Raw genomic sequence first — 8,930 nt, 5'->3', positions numbered from 1 at the left:
CATTCCTTTTTATCTTAGCCTCTAGAAGGGAATTTTCTTGACTACAATATTTTGGGGAGCTTCAACCCTACCCTATTCCATCTTACAACATAGGAAATTCGCCTTTGCTTCTCAGTGGTCTTTGCAAGAACACAATTCTCTGCTTTTCTTGTGATTAACGTTCTTGAGATGGCAGCAGGATTCCAGGTTTTCTAGTACCTTCTTAAGCTGCTGAATCAAGACTGCTCTTTTAAACCTGAAAATAAAGACAAATTTAAGGAACCAGAAGATACCTAAAGCATCTATAATGTGCTAGTCATAGTAGTGGATACAAAATAGAGCCTACAATCTCCATGGGAATAGAAAATGCATCCTCTTGGGAAAATGTAGTCTAGCAAAATACCAAGAGTGTCATCAATTGAGGGCCCATACCCTCCCCTGCCCAGACTATGATGGCCAGGGCTTGGTTTTGCCCCTGTTCAGCATTGGGCACAACTGCTTTAAAAAAAATGAGGAGTTCTTAAAAAAAAAATGGAGAGTTTTTCCACCTACCTTGCAGCTTCCTTGATGGTAAATTCAACAAATTGTTTTTTGACTACAGGAGGCCCTTGAACTTCTTCAAACAAGGTGAAAATCCTTTCATACCCTGAAAATAATTTTTAAAATTCAGTATTTTTAAAAACACAAAGATGGCTTAGAACTCATTCTTAGTGCATCCACTGCCTCAGCAACCATCCCTCATGGGCTAGAGGGCTGCATAGGGTTTGTGTTTTGAATGCCTACTAAGGAAACTATTGTAAACACCAAGCAAGCCAAACAGACAATTTTAAGAGGTGTATCGGGAATTTCGAGACCAGTTAAAGAGAAACCATCCTAAATTCTGTAAAAACCCAATTCAGCCAAAGGATGAGTCCAAGAGGTGGGTTGGATCTATTCTAAATCATAGAATGAGACTTCCCATGGTTTTATTCAGAGCCACCCTGCCACTACTTACTTCGTCCAAACTTCCGAACTTCCTTCATTAATTGATGTTTTATATCATTATTAATTTTCTGTGCCAGAGCAGCACTCATTGGCACTTCCTTTGGCACAACTCCTGCCGAAGGCACCGCTGGGACTTTTGGGTCACCTACGGAGACACTGCTGTTTTTGGCTCCTCCTCCAGGTGAATTACTACCAGGTTTGTGAGACGGGCCGTCTCTCGCGAAGTCATCAGAGAGCGAACCCTGTTGGTTGAGTGGAATACCATTTCCTGCCACATTCGTAACTGCTGGTGCAGCGGCATTTGGCAAGAAGCCATCAGGTGGGGTTGGATTATTTTTCATCTTCTTGTCACGGACTTTGTGAGTGACAGTGGCTCCTGAAAACCAAATTAAGAGATTGAGCTGTGAGGCAGGTGCATTTCATCACCCCCAGGGGGACATCCCCGGGCTCTGCGCTTTTGAGAAAATTGTTTGTTTCTTAAAGCGGAAGTAGATACCAAGTGGAAATATCAGATCCCATGAGTAGGTCTCCATAAAGATCATACCATAAGTCACTTTTTCTCTCTTGGCACTAGGAATACATACAGAAATGCAGTTTGACAGTACAACTAACAAACACTCACAGAGCCCTGACACTCGTGATTTAATGCCTCCTCGATGCCCTTTACAAGGTGGAAAGCAGAATATCTATCTTACTTGATGCCAAGATATCTGATATTGGCACTCCATCACCAAGAATCCCAGTCCGTATATGATCCTCCCCATTTGTCTTTTCTGTCTCAGAAAGGTGAATTTCCTTTTGTTCCAAGTCTGACACCCCTGCTTCATATACTCAGCCCCCTCTGTGCCAGACACTGCCGAGTGCTGGGTGATCGGCATCGAGACAATCCCTGCCCTTATGGAACTTAGATCCTCGTGGGGAGGTCAGGTGGTACGAGTAAAAAGGGGAAAGGAAATAATAAAGTGTGAATTCGCGTTGGGAAGGAAGACATTGGGGATGTGACAGAGAGTAGGAGAGGGAGCCTCCAGGACCCTGGAGAGTCTGGAACAGAGTCTGGAACAGGAGACAGGCAGAGTCTGGAACAGGAGACAGGGCGGCCTGTGCACATGAGGAGGACTTCTGGCTGCCGTGAGGGCCAGTGCAGGGCCCTAGGAGGGGACGAGCCGGGGCCGTGGAGCAAAGGACAGAGGCAGAGAGAGCAAGGACGACACCCAGAGGACGCGTGCAGGAGAGGAGGGCAGGCCCGGGTCCTGCAGAGCGTGTAGACCAGCGTCAGGAGCTCCGATTCTGTTCTGAGTGCTCGGGGGAGTTGATGGCGGGTTTTGCGATGGACGTGGCAGGATCGGATTTCCGTGCGCACGGGGTCAGTCGGGCTGCAGGGCAGTGATGGGTCAGGAGGGTCAAGTGGGGGAGCAGGGGAATCAGATGAGAAGTTGTTGTAGCAGCTCGGGGACAGACGGTGGCAGCACAGACTAGAGGGAGAGAGACCAAGGGTGATCCAGGCAAGGGTGATACAAAGGGTGATACTGGGAGTTAAGCTGCCTGTACTTGCTAAGGGGTGGAGGTGAGAGATGAAGAACAGAATAACAAGAGGAGTCATGAGTGAATCTAAGCGTTTTGTCCTGAACCCCTGGAGAAATAATAGTGCCAGGTGTGTGCAGGCTGTTAGGCAATCGCTCACAAGTGTCACAGATGTGGTCGATCTGTCCCGATTCTGGTTCAGTGACCTCAGGTTGGTAGCTTGAACTAGTCCATGGTGGGGCTATTTACACTATGGATATCTGCAAATCTAAGTATTGGAGCTTCTAGGCCTTCCATGGCTCCCCTACGCTGGACAGCAGGTTGTTACACCTTTATAAATATCACACGAATGGCGTGTGGCTCAGTCGGTTCACCTTCTGACTTCGGCTCAGGTCATGATCTCATGGTTTGTGAGTTCAAGCCCTGCGTCTCACTCAGAGCCTGGGGCCCACTTTGGATTCTGTGTTTCCCTCTCTCTCTGCCCCTCCCCCTGCTTACACTCTGCGTGCGTGTGTCTCTCTCTCAAACACAAATAAACATTGAAATTTTTTTAAATTATTAAATAAATACATAACTAAGAAAACGTTACACCAACGGATGGTATTATTTGCTGAGATCGAGAAGGCTGAAGGTAGAGCATTTTTGGAGAGGAAGAAGGTCAGAAGTTCAGGCAGAACCAACTGTATTGTAGGTATGTAGTAGACGCTGATTGGAGGGGTCATGTAAGCCGTTGCATCTGAGTCTGAAGTTCAGGAGCAAGTTGTAGTCTAGAGGTACAAAGGTGAGAGTTCTTGCAGTAAGAATAATATTTAAAGTTCTAAGACTGTGTGGAGTCGCCTGAGGGGAGAGCGGGTTGAAGAGACAAGGGCCCAAGATCCAGCTTTGGGCCCCTGCAGAATTACAGGTGGGAAAGAAGAGGAAAAAATCAGAAAAGGGAGAAGGAAAAGGGGTCACTAGCCAGGGGATAAGGAATCCAGGAGAACGTGGTGTCTGGGAACCAAGTAGGTTTCCCTGGAGCCCAGAGTGAACAAATACATCACATGCTTCTGAGAAATGAATGCCAAAGTGTAGCAGCCACCGGTGAAATTGACGCTAACAGCCTCACTGGACTATGGTAAGAAGCAGCCAGACTGTACTGGGTTAGAGCAGGAACACAACGTGAAGACAAGGAGAATATGAGCAGATCCATCCTGGTGGTGAGCCCATCATCTTTTTGTGTGTCTGGAACCTGCTTATTCTACAGCTTTTTAAAAAACGTTTATTTATTTGAGAGAGAGAAAGAGAGAGAGGGAGAGGATCCAAAGTGGGCTCCGCTTTCAGTTGACAGCTGAAAGCCCGGTGTGGGGCTCAAACTCGCAAACCGTGAGATCGTGACCCAAGCCAAAGTCAGGCGCTTAACCAAATGAGCCACCCAGGCGCCCTGGGAACCTGCTTGTTCTAACTCTTACACTGCCCAAATGGTCGGACCCAACGTACAGACCTGCCCCTCCGCTTGCAAACATGTTCGTACCTGTCCATCCCTCAGGGACATAACTATATATTTCCTCTGACCTGGCTGAGCCCTAGAGATGGGGTTCCCCTCTCTTTCCTGTTCGCTTAACCTTGGTGACGTACTTGGCCTTCTCTTAGATGATGGGCAGCTGCTGGGCTTCCTAGGACATTTCATTTGTTTTTGTTGCCCTGCTTCAACCTGATATCCTTTGTCATTATTTGCTGAAAAACATCAGTGAACACATTCCATTCAAGACAAAATCCAAGCATTGCAAAATTGCACTCTTCATATGCACAGACAGCCATGCGTTTATATTATTAATATAAGTTTTAATCGTGGTCCAAAGATTTATATTCACTTAGCCCGCACCATGTTTTCAGAAAATGCGATCCAATTTTAGTATAACCTAAGTGAAATAAGGAGAAGGTAAAATACAAGGTTTTTGTACAAAACCAAACATGGGACAACCACGTTTGCTAAGATTGCTGGAGAATGAGTGGCTTTCATCAATCAAGCTTATAAACCCACAGTTACCTCTTTGGAGAAGTACACACCATTTTGCTTCAGCTTTTGTTGGGGAAAAAAGAAAATACCTTTTTTGTCCTTTTGTGCTTTAACTCTATTAACAAATCCTGATTAACACTTTATTAAATGCTACATGGAGACGGTAAAAGGTCGACTAGATTGAACGTGTAAATCTCCCCACCTCTAACCTTATCGAGATTTAAATATGTCATCCTTGGAGCTGGGTGGGTATAGGGAGTTCTTTTCAGTGTTGGTGGATAAAACAGGAAGTCAAGGGTGTAATAGGTTAGCTAAAAGCTGTTTTCATCAAAGGATAACTGCCTCATCTGAATACAGTTGTGATAAAAAAAAATATTTTCCCAGCACGTTTGTTTGCGCTTCCCATAAAAGAGGAATCCAGAATGGTGAAAACATTTTCATTGAGCATTTAGTCTCCAACAGGTACTGTTCTAAATGCTCTACGCTAACTCATTCCTCCACCAACCCCTCTGACTTAGGTGTGATTATTATCTCTCTTGTGAAAAATGAGGAAACCAAGGCACAGGAAATTAAGAAAAACTCCAGTTAACTGAGGAGTTTGGGGTGAGGTGGCTAACTTTAGGTCTTGTGTTGTTACCGAAGAATTTGTTGCATGTTCTGTGCCTTTATGTCAATGATCTCTCCAATGAGACCAGCTATGATCCTCTTTGCCCACGTGCTTCAATAGTCAAGTCAGTATGTCTCTCTCATGCACACTATACACATCTCCCATTAAGATGTCCATAGGACAATCCAACTATGGCAACATCAGCTAGCACTTCAATTTCAAGAGGAACACTTATTTTCTAGATAGAGCACTAATGACTTGAAAAATGGAAACAGAGAAAGTAAACTGTGATCTCAATACGAAGGGAGTTACTGCGGGGTGGGGTGGGAACAAATATAGACTCTGGAGCCAGAAAGATGTGGATTCAAATCCTGGCTCTATCTTTTGTCAACTGTGTCATTCAGAGCAACACGTTTGACCACTGTTAGCCTTGATTTCTTCTTATGAAAGGGGGGATAGTAATACTCATCTACAAAACGGTGGTAAGTATTAAACGGGATCATTTAAAACACCAGCTTCTACTCCAATAAATGGCAACCACTCTTTCTGTTCAACTAACACACTCTTGGATCAGGAGGCTCCTACTTTCTGTTCACATGAGATTCCTTGTGTCATACTTTGTCCCTTAAATAAACAGAAGTAGAGCACATGACTTACATTCATCTTTTGAAGAAGAAAATAATTATACAAAGAATACCACAATTTAGGCAGAAATAGTCATAGTTATCTTACCTTATTATCGTCTCGAAGCAGCTAGCTGAGAGTATAAAGCCTTTTAGGTTGTTCTGGATTAGCCTTTTGAGATGGAGAAGCTGTTGTCTTCAGATTCTTCTCATAGTTAGCTATTTGTTTAAGTAGAGCACTCCAATGGGAAAGTGGATAATCAGTGGAAAAGACTTTGATGCTATACAGCTTAAATGTACTATCCATTAGGGAGGACGTGGCCACCGTTGGCGACGTGCACCATGGCAACAAACAGAGTTTAGAATCTCATATCTATGATCTCTATTATATTTTAGAATCTAGAATCATCACCCCTCAGCGAAGTCATTATTCAGTCCACCATCACTACTGCCTATAGGCTCACCACTAGGTCCAGAACAATTCCCTTTTGCTTCAAGCTAGGTTTAAGAGTGGGCTGACCTCCCTTATACCAGCATCCCAACTAAAGGACCATACTTGTTCTCCTTTTGGAAGAACCTAAGCTCCATGGAATTCTTTTACACTTAGTCCATAGAACCTTGAGTACTGGGCCTTAACCTCTTTGGATGATTTGATTAAACCTACATTCTTCTCAGAAAGACCCCTTACAAACAAAACTCGATGTATAATTTCAAGGGTGTGCCCAGCCTAAGATCTGTTAAACTTAATGGACGGATGATCCCACTGAAAATCAACAAATGGGGCAAAGAAGCTTTATAGACTGACACAAATTATCCTGCATACTATCAGTTAAATTGTTTTCATGTAAATAAGGAATTCTCTGCTGAACTCATAACTGTAGGCAGTGTGATATAGTATTAGAGTGTGCAGTCTCTGGAATCTTATAGATCCACATTCCACCACTTTTCAATTGGCTAAACCTGGCAGAACCAGTTAAATTCTTATTCAAAATTTCTATTACCATAAAACAAGCGTAAAACAGTATCTACCTCATTGGGCTGCTTTAAGGATTACAAGAGATAAAGCATGAAGAGGATAGTGTATGTGATGCTTAACACACACCTCCCCTTATGCTTGAGAAAAATAAACGTGGACTGGGTAGATGTAGGGATTCAGTGAAAAAGGGTATTCTAAATATTAAAGTATTACAAAGTAACCTACTCACGCAATAAACATGCAAGCTAAACTTGATATTTTGATAATCCACAAATGTCCTAAACAAAATCTTGTCTGTCTTTAGCGGATCAATCACCTTCTAGTTAAGTAGTCTGACTACCACATGCAACATCATAAACATTTCCAGATTTCAAAACTTGCTACAAAGCTACAATAATTAAGACCATGTGGTACTGACGTAAGAATTGACATAGAGGCCAAAAGAACAAACCTGAGAGTCCAGAAATAAATCCTTAATCTGTGATCCGTTGAAATTCGACAAGGGTGCCAAGACTATTCAATGAGAAACGAAGTCTTTTCAACAAATGTTGCCAGGAGAACTGGACATCCATAAATAAAGGATGAAGTCAGACCCCTTCCTCACACCATAAACAAAAATGACCCAAAGTGGACCATAGACCTAAATGTAAGCAAATAGTAAGTGCCAACCGCAAAAGAGCTTTGTTAGCAGGAAAAAAAAAAAAACAACAAGAGCATTCACTCATGTTTTAATTCATTGTCAAAAATCTAAATTAAAAAATTAAAAATAAAGAAGGAGAAAATAAGCATAAAGAAATACAAAGGGGGCTCCTGGGTGGCTCAGTCGGTTAAGTGCTGATTCTCGATCTCGGCTCAGGTCATGATCTCACAGTTTGTGAGTTCGAGCCCTGCGTTGGGTTCTGTGCTGACAGCGTGGAGCCTACTTCGGTTTCTCCTTCTGGTTCTCTACCCCTCCCCCACTCTCTCTCACTCTCAAAATAAATAAACTTAAAAAAAGAAATACAAAGTAAAAGCACAAATTAACTTGCTAAATACAGTCCAAATATTATCTGTAATTATAATAAATATAAATAGACTACACTTGCCAGTAAAGGTTGCCAGTAAGGATTTTTTTAATATAATTTATCGTCAAGTTGGCTAACATACAGTGTATATAGTGTGCTTTTGGTTTGGCGGGTAGATTCCCGTGATTCATCACTTACATACAACACCCAGTGTTCATCCCAACAAGTGCCCTCTTCAATGCCCATCACCCATTTTCCCTTCTCCCCCACCCCCATCAACCCTCAGTTTGTTCCCAGTGTTTAAGAGTTTCTTACGGTTCACCTCCCTCTCTCTCTGTTTGTAACTATTTTTTTCCCCTTCCCTTCCCCCATGGTCTTCTGTTAAGTTTCTCAAGGTCCATGTATGAGTGAAAACATATGATATCTGTTTTTCTCTGACTGACTTATTTCACTTAGCATAACACCCTCCAGTTCCATCCACATTGCTCCAAATGGCAGGATTTCATTCTTTCTCATTGCCAAGCAGTATTCCATTGTATATACAAACCACATCTTCTTTATCCATTCATCAGTTGATGCACATTTGGGCTCTTTCCATAATATGGTTATTGTTGAAAGTGCTGCTATCAACATTGGGGTACAAGTGCCCCTACGCACCAGCACTCCTGTATCCCTTGGGTAAATTCCTAGCAGTGCTATTGCTGGGTTGTAGGGTAGATCTATTTTTAATTTTTTGAGGAACCTCCACACTGTTTTCCAGAGCAGCTGCACCAGTTTGCATTCCCACCAGCAGTGCAAGAGGGTCCCCGTTTCTCCACATCCTCTCCAGCATCTTTTGTTGCCTGAGTTGTTAATTTTAGCCACTCTGATTGGTGTGAGGTGGTATCTCAATGTGCTTTTGATTTGTATTTCCCTGATGATAAGTGATGTTGAACATCTTTTCATGTGTCTGTTGGCCATCTGGAGGTCTTCTTTGGAAAAGACATGTCTATTCATGTCTTCTGCCCATTTCTTCACAGGATTATTTGTTTTTTGGGTGTTGAGATTGGTAAATTCTTTATAGATTTTGGATACTAGCCCTTTATCCCATGTGTAATTTGCAAACATCTTTTCCCATTCCAGTGGTTGCCTTTTAATTTTGATGATTGTTTCCTTTGCAGTGCAGAGACTTTTATCTTGATGAGGTCCCAATAGTTCATTTTTGCTTTTATTTCCCTTGCCTGTGGTGACATGTCGAGCA

At 42.8% G+C, this 8,930-nt stretch overlaps 1 long non-coding RNA gene across 1 annotated transcript; it reads right to left on the bottom strand.

The window, feature by feature from the left end:
* Window positions 1–532: 532 nt before the first annotated feature.
* Window positions 533–6,043, bottom strand: LOC123594626. Its single transcript, XR_006710810.1, has 4 exons — window positions 5,820–6,043; window positions 4,099–4,197; window positions 974–1,339; window positions 533–625 (listed from the first exon to the last, which is right to left on the bottom strand). It is a non-coding gene; the product is annotated as an uncharacterized LOC123594626 (long non-coding RNA).
* Window positions 6,044–8,930: the final 2,887 nt, after the last annotated feature.

The sequence above is a fragment of the Leopardus geoffroyi genome, chromosome X (genome assembly GCF_018350155.1).
Source record: "Leopardus geoffroyi isolate Oge1 chromosome X, O.geoffroyi_Oge1_pat1.0, whole genome shotgun sequence".
NCBI classification, from domain to species: domain Eukaryota; kingdom Metazoa; phylum Chordata; class Mammalia; order Carnivora; family Felidae; genus Leopardus; species Leopardus geoffroyi.
The sequence above is the reverse complement of the archived record's forward strand: the minus strand, read 5'-3'. Positions and strand labels throughout refer to the sequence as shown.